Source organism: Rattus norvegicus, chromosome 1, assembly GCF_021556685.1.
Source record: "Rattus norvegicus strain SHRSP/BbbUtx chromosome 1, alternate assembly SHRSP_T2T, whole genome shotgun sequence".
NCBI lineage: Eukaryota > Metazoa > Chordata > Mammalia > Rodentia > Muridae > Rattus > Rattus norvegicus.
This window is the reverse complement of record NC_141534.1, coordinates 128,164,057-128,181,547: the sequence shown is the minus strand read 5'-3', so window position 1 is coordinate 128,181,547 and position 17,491 is coordinate 128,164,057. Positions and strand designations below refer to the sequence as shown.

Genomic DNA, 17,491 nt, shown 5'->3' with positions numbered 1-17,491 from the left:
AACACTAAAAGTTTGTGCAAGCAGACAAAGTTTCACACTTCCCTATTCCAATGGCTGATTTTCTCTAGTATAAGTTAAGTGCAACACCTTGTAACACACAGGGTGGAGGCAGAAGAGATAAAACAGGCTCAAATGGAGAATACTACCAAGTTATAGCAAGCTTTTTCTTTCCATTTTTCTGTTTGAAAGTTCTCTCTCCTGATTTGCCCTCAATTCATTATTTACTTGAGTGCACACTGTCAGCCAACCAATGACACCAATTCATGCAAGTAGGATTTTGCTATTTATGCTTATGCCTGGAGTTGTCTTCTCAGCAGTTACTAGGATCTAGCCTGAGCTTGACTGAAACCTGCTGTTCTTAGAAGGATGACCGCTTCTGATTTGATGGAGCTAATATACATGCAGTAAAGTTGAGGGTCCTTGATATAAATACTTCCAGTTCTGCTCAGGGCAATTCTGCTCTTGTCTCCATTGCTGGGAATTTGTTCTTGTGCCTGCCAATACTACTGCTTGTTTAAAATCTCCCCTTCCTGTCTCAGTCTTGGAATCTGAAAGAAATGTGATCCCATAGATCCTTCAGTATGAGAGAGGCATGAGATCTGATGCTTCTTGCACTATTTTCGGGTACCCATTCTCAGGAATTGCTACATCAAAGAAAGCTCTCACCTGATACTTTAAGATCATCTGAATGCTAAGAGCCATGTCACTTATGGCATTTTACCTGGTGTGCAACAGCCCTCTGTGAACAAAGTTATTTAATGCTTGGTTTCAGTTGAAACCATCAGTACTATGAAGTATTTCAGAAAGACCCCTTTCACAAGTTTAACTTTCAGGGTTGAATTGTCACTGCTGTATGGGAAATAATACTTCCCAAATTTTATTTTCTTTTCTCTGTCCACTCCTTTAAATTTCTTGTTAGATGACAAACAAATGAAGTAAAGAGGGCTGTTCACACATCTGTGGAAAGCATTTATCCAGCAAGTTTTTCTTTCTCTTTTTGGATTGCCATTTCCTCTTTTTGACTAAGGTCTCCTCACTAGTAACTTATTCCTGCCAATCATTTTGCTCTTCAAAGTCATGTATTTTTTCACATAAAACAACAAAATATTTTTTTCACCACATCAGCAGAGTCGCTGATCAATCAGGCCCACCATAAAAGAATGAAGGATACTTTGTTCTTCTTGCAGCCCTAAGTAGGACCTGAGGCAGGGTTTGTAAGCATAAAACCCATAAGCATCTGGACCAACTGGCAGTTATAATTTTCACCAATCAGTGCCCGGGAATTAGGGACTTTCCCCAATACTTCATCATTGTCCATGGACATTGAACGTAAGTGTTTTTTGCTCAACAAAAGTCATTGTTCTTTCTGTTGTTAGCAACAGGCATCAGTTCTGTTGGAGGAACTATTGTTGATTATAGAAGGAGTTGTTCAGCTTAGACAAAATGGAGTCTGAGGTAAAAAACGTCATGTATTTTCCTGTAGTCATGCTGCTTTGTCTCTGTTGCTCTTTGGAATCACAAAAATCTTTATTAAATTCTTTATGCCATTTTGTGGTTCTTGTGTGCACAGTTTTAATTTTGTTAACTTTAATTTTCTCTTATTTTTATGACTCTGAGGGGTATTTAGAAACAGTGTCAGAGTCATGGTCAGTTCAGATAAAGAAGAGACAAGGAAACAAGGCAAGTTTTGGAAATAGCAAACTTTAATTGAGATAGTTTTCTTGGAGTTGCCTTCAACTTGGTTAAAGAGCTACAGGGCTACAATTTCAGTAGATTCCTCCCACACTGCTTTGGATTCATGGTAATTCAGCTCCCTTTGTGTTACACATGATTATGTGCAACTCTGTATAATCCTGTTAAATCCAGTTGTACACCAGTTTGAAAATGTGTGCACCCTTTAAATTTTTCTGTCCTGTTATCTGTGTTAAACACGGACAAAAACAAATTTCCTTATATCTCTCCAGGAAAAGAAAAAAAAAACTGTAGGAAAGTATTTTCATACCTACCTTAAGAATAATTCCTTACCAATGATAAATCCATTTTAAAATAATTTCAAGTAGTCTTTGTTAGTTCTCATTGGTGTTCTCTCTCTATTACATAGGCAGATCTGCAACTCATACACTTAGGATCCTTCTTACTCATGCTCTAGTGAGCTTTGATCACATGAACCGCACAAAGCTATATAACCGTAATATATTTGATTTATTACTCAAATTCTCAGTGTACTTCTCATTATGCATCCAATTTCTTTTATGAAGTAATGTTTCCTCCTCCAGATACTGAGGAGCTCACAGCTCCCATTGCAGATGGAGGCCACCACACTTTCTCACTGATGGTTTTGTAAAAGCAGAAGTCAACACACAAATCTAAAACAAAACATGGAGTCTATTTTGTGTTAACTAACTACTTGTGGCCATGGGGCTTTTCCTGGACTCAGAGACAAGTCATTGTTGAAAACTTACTTCCCCTCTAATAGTGGGTACTAATGGCAAAAGGCTTCATTATAGTGGTGGACTTTGTTTCCACTTCTCATGTAATTTTGCCTGGTTTGAATATGTGAAGGTCTTCTGTGTTCTGCCACTGTCTCTGTACAGTCATATATTTATTTGTCTGTTATGGATAGAAGTGACATTTTCCATGGAGTCGTCTATTATGCCTGGCTCTTACAATCTTTTCACCCCCTCTTCTGCACAAATCCATGATGCTTGAGGAGAGAGATTTGATGAAGACTTCCAATATAGGTCCAAATTATCCAAAGTCTCTTCACATTGTCCTCTTGTGGTTCTCTGGGCCATTTCCTATCTGATGTAAAATGAAGCTTCTCTGGTAAGGGTTAAGTAATACATTTATTTATGTCATTAGAGAACATTTTATTGATATATTTCATTATCAGAATTACAGTTTTAAGCTAGAACCTGGAGAGTCTCAGTTTCTTGGCAATTTTAACAGTATCCGATATGGTCCAACTTATGGAATGCCCTATAAATCCAATTATTAAGTTGTTAGTTACTTCTTTATTATATGTGGCATCACTGCTATGATATATATATATATATATATATATATATATATATATATATATATATATATATTACACAGAGGTCACTTTTATAGGTTTCCTGTGTTGGATCTAAGCAAAATTGATGATTTCTTTTTTCTGGTAGTGTGTGAAGTACATTTCAATGTTATGGATGCTCATTAGGACCAGTACATCTTCTAGTTGGTAACCAGATCATCTTGTCTAAGTTCAATGTTTTAAATTTATAATATATTCAGTTTGTGGAGAGTAACTGATAACATTGACAGTAACATGTGTTACTGGGAGGAAAATGGCATTGACCATTGACACACAGAAATAATACACACCTGACTCTGAATTTTTTCTTTGCTGTCACAATATGTCAAGGTGGTAATTTTTTCACCCAACATAACTTCATTTAATTTACCTTCAACATATATTTGAAATTTATTTTAAAGAATATTTCTTTTTTAATGAATATTTCAATAATCATATTAAATTATTCAAGTAATGCCATCACATAATTTCTACTCTTTTTGTCCACTTGCAGTTTCTTTTTTTTTTGTACCTCATTAGCTGCCAAATTCATGGTCTACTCTTATAAAAACATAATTAAACATGTATAATTACTGACTAAAATGTCCATTAGGCATTACCCATAGGTATGTGTATGCTCAGCTAATTTCTTGAGATTTAATTACTTATTAAGGGACTTTTCCCAGGATAAATCTCATTCTCTCTCCCATAGCCTCTATTTCTTATCTGTAGGTCTTCATGTAGCAGTGTAGTTAATAACATTTTCCCAAATTCACATTGGTACAAGAATATGTGATATCATTAAAAAATCTTCTTTGATATTCCCATTATTTGAGATATTTTGGGTCCAATTTTCCTGTTGCAATAAGAAGACACTTTCCCACAGCAGGTATATTGTTTCTCTGGATCATATACCCTTTTTCTAACTCTTCCACAAATTCTTTGAATCTTGGGTATAATATGATTTCTGCCCCCTCCCTCTTTTCTTTTTTGTGTTAATTTATGAACTGGTATTTGGAACACAAGTTATTTACTCTTACATTTGGACTAGTTGCGTAATTCTCTGCTAGTCTTCATCTGCTTTCAACTGAAGTTTTCAGTGAGCATGAAAGTTACATTATATATGTGTGAAAAGACACAAAATTGAAATGTAGTTAGAAATTATACAGGTTCAAAAACATGGCTGTGGTAAGCTTTCATGCAGTATCTAAAATTTCACCTTCATGGACTGCTGACTAGGTATATAGTATTCAGGATGATTTTTCTTCTAAGACATGATATAAGTTTACTTACTCACCAGGAATAGTGTGAACAATTGAGGTATGGCTTTGAGCAAGCAAAATGTTAATACTCTTGTAATAACTAAGATTTTAGAAATGATGACACTTAAGGAAAGATGGTAAAATCATAATGTTTACTCATATGTTTTGTAGCAGTGTTATCTTCAGGATAACATAACATAACATTATGGTAAGGAATTTCCCAATGTAAAGCTGATTAATTTTTCCCACTCTCTGTATCATGTCCATATTTCAGTGGATTTTCAACTTATTAAGAAGTATATTGAATGTAGTTTAGGCCTTTGACTGATGTGTCAAGCCATGTGTATCAGAAGTGTATCAGTCTTCAGCCTTCTAGCCCAGGATCACCTGACAGATTTTGGTAACAGAATTTTGAAGGATGATCACTCTGCTTTGGCAGAGATTATCAGTTGACTATTCTGTATAGTGTGTCCTTTTCTGGATAATACTTTGTCTGTAGAGGAAATAGGCAATTTCTGACTAGTGGCTAACTTACCACAATATATTACCTTACCTGGAGGTAAAAAACTACAATTTCTTCTTTGATTCCCCCAAAAGGGGACTGTTAGGAGTTAATATATCTCCACACCAAAGAATTAATAACATTGAGTGTCACATTTTGTGGATTTCTGAGGTGTTTTATTGTAGCCTCTGTAGTCTGTCCTGAATGCAGACAACTGAAAGTCCCCAAGGTCAGGAAAACAAGCAGGTCAGCTCAGCATGTCTGATGAAGAGACTCACCAAAGCTGTACATTCTGTAATAAATAATACTCTAACTCTAACTCTCAGGCTGATAATCTTAAAGTTTTAGTGGGTTCTTGTCTGATACCTTGGTTCACCATCTGTTGCAGTAAATATTAAAAACAGAATGCACCACCCTATACTATTGCTAGCAATGTAGGGCTACATGGCATCCACAGGGTATTTTCATCTCAGTTAGCCAGACTCTGCAGACTCTCTGGCCCAGAGCCCTCAAAACTCCTCTACCTGACTCACCAAGCTTACAGTCTCTACCCCATGCTTCCTTCAGTTACTCTCTAAGATCTACAGTGATCTCACCACCATGGCTAGCCCCACATTACAGCCAGCTACTCTCTGGCCCCAGCAGCAGCCACTCTTTTGTGGATGCCTAACAAGCTATTCTCTGTTACATATGCAGTTGGAGCCCTGGGTCAGTCCATGTATAGTCTTTTGGTAGTGGTTTAGTCCCTGGAAACTCTGTTTGGTTGGCATAGTTATTCTTATGGGTTTGCAAGCTCCTTCAACTCTTTCAATCCTTCCTCTAATTCCCCCAAGGGGGTCCTGTTCTCAGTTCAGTGGTTTGCTGCTAGCATTGACCTCTGTATTGGACATGATCTGGATGTGTCTCTCAGGAGAGATCTATATCCAGTCCCTGTCAGAACGCATGTTTTAGCTTCATCAATCTTATCTAGTTTTTTGGCTATATATATATATATATATATATATATATATATATATATATATATATATATATATATGCCACATGTTGGGCAGGCTCTAAATGGCTCTTCCTTCAGTCGCTATTCTAAACTTTGCTTCCATATCCCCTCCTATGGATATTTTCCCCTTTCAAGAAGGAGTGGGAGCATCTGCATTTTGGTCATCCTTTTTCTTGATCTTCCTGTGGTCTGTGGATTGCATCTTGGGTAATTCAAGCTTTAGGGCTATATCCCTTTATCAATGAGTGCATATCAAGTGTGTTTTTCTGTGAATGAGTAACCTCACTCAGTATGATATTTTCTAGTTTATTCCATTTGCCTATGAATTTTGGGAAGTCTTTGTTTTTGATAGCTGGGTAGTACTCCATTGTGTAGATGTACCACATTTTTTGAATCCATTCCTCTGTTGAAGGGCATCTTGGATGCCCTTCTTTCCAACTTCTGGATATTCTGGAGTCCAACTTCTTGTGTTCTTTTTATATATTGGATATTAGTCCTGTATTGGATATATGATTGGTATAGATCTGTTCCCAATCTGTTGCCATTTTGTCCTAATGACAGTGTCCTTTGCCTTACAGAAGGTTTGCAATTTTATGAGGTTCCATCTGTTAACTCTTGTTCTTAGAGAATAAGCCATTGGTTTTCTGTTCAGTAAATTCTCCCCCAGTGCCCATGTGTTCAAAGCTCTTCCCCACTTTTTCTTCTTTTAGTTTGGGTGTATCTGGTTTTATGTGGAAGTTCTTGATCCACTTTGACTTGAGCTTTGTACATGGTGATAAGCATGGATTGACTTGCATTCTTCTACATGATGACCTCCAGTTGAACCAGTACCTTTTGTTGAAAATGCTGTCTTTTTTCCACTGGGTTGCTTTAGCTCCTTTGTCAAAATTCTAGTGGCCATAGGTGTGTGGGATCGTTTCTGGGTCTTCAGTGTTTTCTATTTATCAATCTGCCTGTCTTTGTACCAATACCATACAGTTTTTATCACTATATTCCCCTCCTAGTCTACCCGGAACTGTTCCCTATCTTATACGTCCTTGCCACCCCCTCCTCCCATCTCCACAATGATGTCCACTCCACCCATCCCCTCAAACCTCTAAACCATCTGTTGCCTCCAGTCTCTTGAGGGTTAGGGACATCTTCTCTGACTGAACCCGTACCCGGATCCCTCTGCTGTATATGTGTTGGAGGCCCCATCTCAGCTGGTGTATGCTGCCTGATGGTGATTCAGTGTCTGAGAGATCTCGGGGGTCCATGTTAATTGAGATTGCTGGTCCTCCTACAGGTTGCCCTCCTCAACTTCTTCCAGCATTTTTTCTAATTCAACAAAGGGGTCAGCAGCTTCTGTTCATTGGTTGAGTGAACATATCTGCATCTGACTCAGCTGCTTGTTGGGTCTTTAGGAGGGCAATCATGATAGGTCCCTTTTTATGAATGCCCTATAGCCTCAGTAATGCTGTCAGTTCTTGGGCCTGCCTTTGAGCTGGATCCCACTTTGGGCCTGTTGTTGAACCTTCTTTTCCCCAGATTCTTCCATTTCCATCCCTGCATATCTTTTAGACAGGAAGACTTATGTGTCAGAGATTTTACTGTGGGTTAGCCACCTCATTACACACTTGAATCCATGTATTTCTGCTGGGGCTGGGTTCAATAAGTTCCTGCTCCCCACTGTAGGGCATTTCATCTAGGGTCCACCCTTTTTGGTTCCTGAGCGACTCTTACCTCCCTGGTCTCTGGTACATTCTAGAGGGTCCTCCTAACTTCCTTCCTTCTGAGGTTGCCTGTTTCTATTCTCTGTGCTGGCCCTCAGGGGTTCAGTCCTTTTCCCCCACGCAATACCAGATCATGTTCACCTCTCCTCCCACCACCATCCCATTTCCCTCCCCTGTTCCTCTGACCCTTCCTCTTGTGGTTGCTTTCTTCTCTCAACCATGTGTGACATAGGTGTCCTCACGTAGGTCCTTCAGCTTGTTGACCTTTTTGAGTTCTGTGGAGTGTATCTTGGGTATTCTGCCCTTTTTTGGGCTAATATCCACTTATTAGTGAGAACATACAATGCATGTCCTTTTGGGTCTCCGTTACCTCACTCAGGATGATATTTTCTAGTTCCATCTATTTACCTGCAAAACTCATGATGCCCTCCTTCTTAATAGCCATGTAGCATTTCTTTGTGTAAATGAACGACATTTTTGTATCCATTTTTTTGTTATGATGAATGTGGGTTCTTTCCAGCTCCTGGCTATCAAAAATAAGGCTATCATGAACATAGTGGAACATACTCCCATGTGGTATGGTGATTCATCTTTTGGATATACGCCCAGGAGTAATATACTGTATCTTCAGGTAGATCTGTGTCCAATTTTCTGAGGAACCTCCAGATTGATTTCCAGAGTGATATCACCTGAGGTTTTGATCTTAGCCATTCTGATTGGTGTACGATAAAATTTCAGGGTCATTTTGATTTGCATTTCCCTGATAACTAGGGACTTTTAGCACTTCTTTAAGTGGTTCTCATCCATTTCAGATTCCTCTGTTATTAATTTTTTAGTTCTATACATAATTTATAATTGGAGACTATAGTGATTTAATACATTTGTAGTTCTTGATTCTCCTACAGTAACTATGACTTAGTACCTCTGAGTCTTTACCTAGCTTTCTTGTGCTAAGCAAGTTATTGCTCTTTCTGATCTTTCTAATGCAATTAGAGAGGTTTTGCTTTTAACAACATAATTACAATTAAGAGATACAATTAAGAGACTGATCAAGTAATATTTGTGAACATATTTGTATATATATATATATATATATATATATATATATATATATACTTTCAGTAACAATTCTTTGAAAAATGAGGTCATAAAATTGAAGGAGTATGTATAGTAGTAGATGAAGGTATTTTAAGGAGGAAAGGAAAGGAAGAAATGTTGTACTTACATTATACTATCAAAAATAACAAAAGAGGCTTGAGAGATGTCCCAGTGGTTGAAATAACTATCTGCTCTTCCGGAGATCCTGGGTTCAATCCTCAAAAAACCACCTTTGGGTAACAACCATATATAGTGGAATCTGATGCCCTCTTCAGGGCAGATAGAAAACTCATACACAAAAATTAATAAATCTTTAAAAAGTAAAAGTAAGAGTTGTTCCCTCATACACAGATTTATACATACATGAACATGCACACATGTACATAAACATGTGCATGCATGCATGGACACATACAAAAAAAGAAGGCAGGATTATTGGAGTAGCATAAAATAGTGCTTAAAGCTACAGAGAATTTCATATTAGGTTATAGTAGCTTTAAATAAATGTGTAACATTAATATAATAATGTTGAAAAAATATTTTAGGGAATTGAGACACCAGAGCAACAACAGTAGATTTTGTACTCTTTATGGTAACTACATGCATACGTGGGTTCAACCCTCAACCCATAATTGAATGTAAGCAGACACACACACACACACACACACACACACACACACACACACACACACACAGAGAGAGAGAGAGAGAGAGAGAGAGAGAGAAACATATCTGCATATAAAAATCGTGCAAACACATACACATATACACAGAAGAACAGGCTTTCTCAAGGTTGTCATAGTTTAGTGATAGAGAAAGGGAATTGGCTTCAGAATATTGTATGCTCAGGAATTTTAGAAACACAAAATATTTGCATATCTGTGTTAATAAAATTTTTTATTCAATTAAGGCACAAGGGAAGCAATAGTAGAGTTTATCCTATGGATGCCATGTGACCATTATAAATATACATACCCACAATAATGTAGAGAATGGTTAAAATTTATATAAACTTTGACCGAATTATTGTTCTAAAATACCTTTTGAAATATTTCTTTGCCATCATGTCACTTTAGGACACTCCAGGAACACAGAACTCAAAACCAAATCCCATATCCAATATCTTGCCCATCTTCTATAATAATTTTGCCTTTTTTTCAAAACCATTGATTTCAATAAGTGCTTTTTATATGTATGCAGGAAGTGACAACACAGGGACCTAAAAAATGTTACCACATTAAGAGATAGAGAAGGAGACATTAGGGGTGAGGGAAAACATAGGTACTGGGGGACAAATTAATTATAGAAATCTAGAAATGCTCATAAAGCCTACTTTACACAATGTACATGGTTTCCAGGAAGCCACTGTTATACTATAAGTGAGTGGTAATTCCTTTGTATTTCTGCACTTACTGTAAAGTATGACATGTGAGTGGTTCATTGTTGATACTTATATGTGTTATCTCTCCCATAGAATAATGTAAGAATGGAGATTTCCTTCATTTTAATATCTACATGGATGAGATTGGTGGCATTAAGAAAGACATTGATGTGGAAACGTAAAGGGTGAGTGCAAACTACATTTAAATGTAAGATTGAATTCATAATCACATGAATATATAGCATGAAGTTAAAAACATCCATTATATACACTAGTTATTCATTCAATAATAATTCTCATCACTAAAAGTCAATTTAATAATTTTGTAATATTGTTGAAATTTTTGCAAGTGTTTTTCTCCTAGGAATTCCTAGTACACTATTGCTGATTCTGCATGTTTTTTCCTAAGAAATGTTATTTCATAGAAAATAGTTAACTAATAATGAGGTGCAGATTTTTATATATTTGATTTAAATTTGATCTGATAGTATAACATTTTTTTCACTTATCCATTAAAATAAAATAATCACATACTTACTGTTTTCTAGAGATTGCTTCATAAATAAAATATGTTTGAAGTTGATATACATGTAAATACAAATATTATGGAAGATTATTATACTTTCCTGAGAAATATGCATCATTCATGTATCAGACCCACATAGAAGACAGTCTCGTTGAAAACCATGTGGGAAAATCATGGCAAGGAATTTCTGGCATAATCTGATCAGAATTAAAGTTATCACACACATGTTGATTTACTATATCTGCTGTATAATAACAATTCAGATTCACATAATATATTATTGTGCATATATGGGAAAACATGGTACAGTATGAAATCATTTTGAGTTTGATAATTTATTTGTTATTTATTTTGAAATTATGTTCAATATATTTAAATAGGTCATGTGTTGTGATTAGTGTATACACACAGTTAGTTAGTCAGTTAGTTAGTTAATTAGTTATTTAGTTAGCTTGTTCTGCTTTAACAACACATCAGATACTGCATTCATTAGACACAATTCTGTGTCTTAGTATTAGTGTAGAAGAAGTGTGATTATATTTTTTCTTTTTCTTTTCTTATTAGACATATTTCTTTATTTACATTTCAAAGATTTTCCCCTTCCCAGTTTCATATCTGTAAGCTTCTATCCCCTTCTCCTCCCGATATGGGTGTCCCCCCATCCACCTCTCCTTATTAGCCACCATGACATTCCCCTGCACTGGGGGAAGAAGTGGAATTATAATCCTTGGATTTAATTCTGTCTACCGCTATGCTTTATTCACATGTGTTAGAATATGCCCCTTTGTACATTGTCTTAAGTGTTACTTTTGCTGTGATGAAACTTTGTAACTAAAGACTCATCATGGTATATAGGGTTTATGTGGCTTACATTCCCCTATAAGAGTACAATATTGAAATATGTATGGGAAAATACTCAAACAGGGCAATAATCTTGAGGTGGAAGCTGATGTAGACCTCTATGAGGGGTGCTGTTTACTGGTTTGCTCTTATGGCATTGCTCAGCCTGCTTTGTTAGGAATGTAGAACCACTAGCAAATAGACTGCATTGCCAACAATGGTTTGGCTGTCCCCTATCAAACATTGAATAAGAAAATGTCCTACAGGGGTTGGGGATTTAGCTCAGTGGTAGAGCGCTTGCCTAGGAAGCGCAAGGCCCTGGGTTCGGTCCCCAGCTCCGAAAAAAAAAAAAAAGAACCAAAAAAAAAATAAAGAAAATATCCTATAATGTTTACCTCAGTCAGATATTATAGAAATATTTTTCAATTATTATTTTTGTCTCTAATGACTCTAGCATTTATCAACTCTACAATAAGCTAGCCAGCCCACACTTGAACTTGTGATAACACTGAAAGAAACACCAACTCTGTTACAAACTGCCAAGCCTCAGTTGCTTGGCTCCAAGAGCTCTTCATGTCTTCAAACATCTCACCACCTGAGTGACTCATGTGCTAGCAACTTTGGCTGCAAGCATAATTTATAACCTTCTCTACCTCTTGAAAGCAGCTTCTCTGTGGTAATTTTAAGAAACACAAAAACACTTAATATTAATGATGCTGAGTTTGTGCTAAGTTTTGAAACATGAGTGAAAGGTCAAGTTCTCCAACTGTCCTTCTCTCTCTAAATATTGTATCCATGTAGAGGATCGTATGGCAATTCCTATGATGTTTAGAAGAGTTTGACAATAGAACAAAAAGTAATATATCTTAGCATTAGATGGGATACTCTTTGTCCCTGAATAATTTTGAGAAATGTTGGCTTTTTAAAGTAAATGAAATGTGATATATATATATATATATATATATATATATATATGTATATATATATATATGTGTGTGTGTGTGTGTGTGTGTGCGTGTGTGTGTGTGTGTGTGTGTGCACGCGCATATGCATGTGCGTAGGCATGTGTGTATATATATATATACATATATATATATGTGCTATTAATAATCTTTTTTCCATCTTTATTAAATTGGGTATTTCTTATTTACATTTAAAATGTTATTCCCTTTCCTGGTTTCCAGGCCAATATCCCTCTAACCCCTCCCGTTCCCCTTTTATGGGGGTGTTCCCCTTCCCATCCTCCCCACATTACTGCCCTCTCCCCAACAATCCCACTCACTGGTGGTCCAGCCATGGCAGGGCCAAGGGCTTCCCCTTCCACTGGTACCCCTACTAGGTTATTCATTGCTACCTATGAGGTTGGAGCCCAGGTTCAGTCCATGGGTAGTGGCTTAGTCCCTGGAAGCTCTGGTTAGTTGGCATTGTTGTTCATATGGGGTCTCAAGCCCCTTCAGCTCATTCAGTCCTTTCTCTTATTCCTTCAACGGGGATCCCGTCCTCAGTTCAGTGGTTTGTTGTTGGCATTCGCCTCTGTATTTGCCATATTCCCATGGTGTCTCTCAGGAGAGATCTACATCCGGTTCCTGTCAGCCTGCACCTCTTTTCTTCATCCATCTTATCTAGTTTGGTGGCTGTATATGTATGGGCCACATGTGGGGCAAGCTCTGAATGGGTATTCCTTCAGCCTCTATTCTAAACTTTGCCTCTCTATTCCCTCCCAAGGGTATTCTTGTTCCCCTTTTAAAGAAGGAGTGAAGCATCCGCATTTTGGTCATCTTTCTTGAGTTCCATGTATTCTGTGCATCTAGGGTAATTCAAGCATTTGGGCTAATACCCACTTATCAATGAGTGCATGCCATGGTGTTTTTCTGTGATTGGGTTACCTCACTCAGGATGATATTTTCCAGTTCCATCCATTTGCCTATGAATTTCATGTAATCATTGTTTTTGATAGCTGAGTAGTAATCTATTGTGTACAACATTTTCTGTATCCATTCCTCCATTGAAGGGCATCTGGGTTCTTTCCAGCTTCTGGCTATTATAAATAAGGCTGCTATGAACATAGTGGAGCATCTGTCTTAAATAATCTTAAATACATATTTATAGCTTTAAGAATACTCATTAATTTATGCTGATGTTGTCATTTAATTATGTCATTTATTTCTCATAATGTGTCTGACTATGCTGATCAGGGATGTTGCAATTAGAGCACTAAAGCCATGCTTTTTCTCAGCATACTGAGAATTTTACACTGGAGGTGGTCACTATAGTAAATTACGGTATGGCAAAACTTACTTATTTCTTATTTCACTTTTGGTTTTTGATTTTTTTTTTCTTTTTTCTTTTTTTTTATTAACTTGAGTATTTCTTATATACATTTCGAGTGTTATTCCCTTTCCCGGTTTCCGGGCAAACATCCCCCTCCCCCCTCCCCTTCCTTATGGGTGTTCCCCTCCCAACCCTCCCCCCATTACCGCCCTCCCCCCATAGACTAGTTCACTGGGGGTTCAGTCTTAGCAGGACCCAGGGCTTCCCCTTCCACTGGTGCTCTTACTAGGATATTCATTGCTACCTATGGGGTCAGAGTCCAGGGTCAGTCCATGTATAGTCTTTAGGTAGTGGCTTAGTCTCTGGAAGCTCTGGTTGCTTGGCATTGTTGTACTTTTGGGGTCTCGAGCCCCTTCAAGCTCTTCCAGTTCTTTCTCTGATTCCTTCAATAGGGGACCTATTCTCAGTTCAGTGGTTTGCTGCTGGCATTCGCCTCTGTATTTGCTGTATTCTGGCTGTGTCTCTCAGGAGCGATCTACATCCGGCTCCTGTCGGTCTGCACTACTTTGCTTCATCCATCTTGTCTAATTGGGTGGCTGTATATGTATGGGCCACATGTGGGGCAGGCTCTGAATGGGTGTTCCTTCAGTCTCTGTTTTAATCTTTGCCTCTCCCTTCCCTGCCAAGGGTATTCTTTTTCCTCATTTAAAGAAGGAGTGAAGCATTCACATTTTGATCATCCGTCTTGAGTTTCGTTTGTTCTAGGGATCTAGGGTAATTCAAGCATTTGGGCTAATAGCCACTTATCAATGAGTGCATACCATGTATGTCTTTTTGTGATTGGGTTAGCTCACTCAGGATGATATTTTCCAGTTCCAACCATTTGCCTACGAATTTCATAAACTCGTTGTTTTTGATAGCTGAGTAATATTCCATTGTGTAGATGTACCACATTTTCTGTATCCATTCCTCTGTTGAAGGGCATCTGGGTTCTTTCCATTTTCTGGCTATTATAAATAAGGCTGCGATGAACATAGTGGAGCACGTGTCTCTTTTATATGTTGAGGCATCTTTTGGGTATATGCCCAAGAGAGGTATAGCTGGATCCTCAGGCAGTTCAATGTCCAATTTTCTGAGGAACCTCCAGACTGATTTCCAGAAGGGTTTTACCAGTCTGCAACCCAACCAACAATGGAGGAGTGTTCCTCTTTCTCCACATCCTCGCCAGCATCTGCTGTCACCTGAGTTTTTGATCTTAGCCAATCGCACTGGTGTGAGGTGAAATCTCAGGGTTGTTTCGATTTGCATTTCCCTTATGACTAAAGATGTTGAACATTTCTTTAGGTGTTTCTCCGCCATTCGGCATTCCTCAGCTGTGAATTTTTGTTTAGCTCTGAACCCCATTTTTTAATAGGGTTATTTGTTTCCCTGCGGTCTAACTTCTTGAGTTCTTTGTATATTTTGGAAATAAGGCCTCTATCTGTTGTAGGATTGGTAAAGATCTTTCCCCAATCTGTTGGTGGCCGTTTTGTCCTAACCACAGTGTCCTTTGCCTTACAGAAGCTTTGCAGTTTTATGAGATCCCATTTGTCGATTCTTGATCTTAGAGCATAAGCCATTGGTGTTTTGTTCAGGAAATTTTTTCCAGTGCCCATGTGTTCCAGATGCTTCCCTAGTTTTTCTTCTATTAGTTTGAGTGTGTCTGGTTTGATGTGGAGGTCCTTGATCCACTTGGACTTAAGCTTTGTACAGGGTGATAAGCATGGATCGATCTGCATTCTTCTACATGTTGCCCTCCAGTTGAACCAGCACCATTTGCTGAAAATGCTATCTTTTTTCCATTGGATGGTTTTGGCTCCTTTGTCAAAAATCAAGTGACCATAGGTGTGTGGTTTCATTTCTGGGTCTTCAATTCTATTCCATTGGTCTATCTGTCTGTCTCTGTACCAATACCATGCAGTTTTTATCACTATTGCTCTGTAATACTGCTTGAGTTCAGGGATAGTGATTCCCCCTGAAGTCCTTTTATTGTTGAGGATAGCTTTAGCTATCCTGGGTTATTTGTTATTACAGATGAATTTGCAAATTGTTCTGTCTAACTCTTTGAAGAATTGGATTGGTATTTTGATGGGGATTGCATTGAATCTGTAGATTGCTTTTGGTAAAATGGCCATTTTTACTATATTAATCCTGCCAATCCATGAGCATGGGAGATCTTTCTATCTTCTGAGGTCTTCTTCAGTTTCTTTCCTCAGTGTCTTGAAGTTCTTATTGTACAGATCTTTTACTTGCTTTGTTAAAGTCACACCGAGGTACTTTATATTATTTGGGTCTATTATGAAGGGTGTCGTTTCCCTAATTTCTTTCTCGGCTTGTTTCTCTTTTGTATAGAGGAAGGCAACTGATTTATTTGAGTTAATTTTATACCCAGCCAATTTGCTGAAGTTGTTTATCAGCTTTAGTAGTTCTCTGGTGGAACTTTTGGGATCACTTAAATATACTATCATGTCATCTGCAAATAGTGATATTTTGACCTCTTCTTTTCCGAACTGTATCCCTTTGATCTCCTTTTGTTGTCTGATTGCTCTGGCTAGAACTTCAAGAACTATATTGAATAAGTAGGGAGAGAGTGGGCAGCCTTGTCTAGTCCCTGATTTTAGTGGGATTGCTTCAAGTTTCTCTCCATTTAGTTTAATGTTAGCAACTGGTTTGCTATATATGGCTTTTACTATGTTTAGGTATGGGCCTTGAATTCCTATTCTTTCCAGGACTTTTATCATGAAGGGGTGTTGAATTTTGTCAAATGCTTTCTCAGCATTTAATGAAATGATCATGTGGTTCTGTTCTTTCAGTTTGTTTATATAATGGATCACGTTGATGGTTTTCCGTATATTAAACCATCCCTGCATGCCTGGGATGAAGCCTACTTGATCATGGTGGATGATTGTTTTGATGTGCTCTTGAATTCGGTTTGCCAGAATTTTATTGAGTATTTTTGCATCGACATTCATAAGGGAAATTGGTCTGAAGTTCTCTTTCTTTGTTGTGTCTTTGTGTGGTTTAGGTATAAGAGTAATTGTGGCTTCGTAGAAGGAATTCGGTAGGGCTCCATCTGTTTCAATTTTGTGGAATAGTTTGGATAATATTGGTATGAGGTCTTCTATTAAGGTTTGATAGAATTCTGCACTAAACCCGTCTGGACCTGGGCTCTTTTTGGTTGGGAGACCTTTAATGACTGCTTCTATTTCCTTAGGAGTTATGGGGTTGTTTAACTGGTTTATCTGTTCCTGATTTAACTTCGATACCTGGTATCTGTCTAGGAAATTGTCCATTTCCTAAAGATTTTCAAATTTTGTTGAATATAGGTTTTTATAGTAAGATCTGATGATTTTTTGAATTTCCTCTGAATCTGTAGTTATGTCTCCCTTTTCATTTCTGATTTTGTTAATTTGGACGCACTCTCTGTGTCCTCTCGTTAGTCTGGCTAAGGGTTTATCTATCTTGTTGATTTTCTCAAAGACCAACTTTTGGTTCTGTTGATTCTTTCTATGGTCCTTTTTGTTTCTACTTGGTTGATTTCAGCTCTGAGTTTGATTATTTCCTGCCTTCTACTCCTCCTGGGTGTATTTGCTTCTTTTTGTTCTAGAGCTTTTAGGTGTGCTGTCAAGCTGCTGACATATGCTCTTTCCTGTTTCTTTCTGCAGGCACTCAGCGCTATGAGTTTTCCTCTTAGCACAGCTTTCATTGTGTCCCATAAGTTTGAGTATGTTGTATCTTCATTTACATTAAATTCTAAAAAGTTTTTAATTTCTTTCTTTATTTCTTCCTTGACCAGGTTATCATTGAG

General features: G+C 37.6%; 1 protein-coding gene across 1 annotated transcript in view; it reads left to right on the top strand.

Annotated features, from left to right (window-relative positions):
* LOC102546835 (uncharacterized) overlaps positions 1-17,491 on the top strand; it is a 479,532-nt gene that overhangs the window by 82,091 nt on the left and 379,950 nt on the right. Inside the window, exon 30 of the mRNA XM_087601102.1 lies at positions 10,101-10,192. The gene's annotated coding sequence lies outside the window, so the exon portion shown is untranslated. The remainder of the gene's footprint in view (positions 1-10,100; positions 10,193-17,491) is intronic.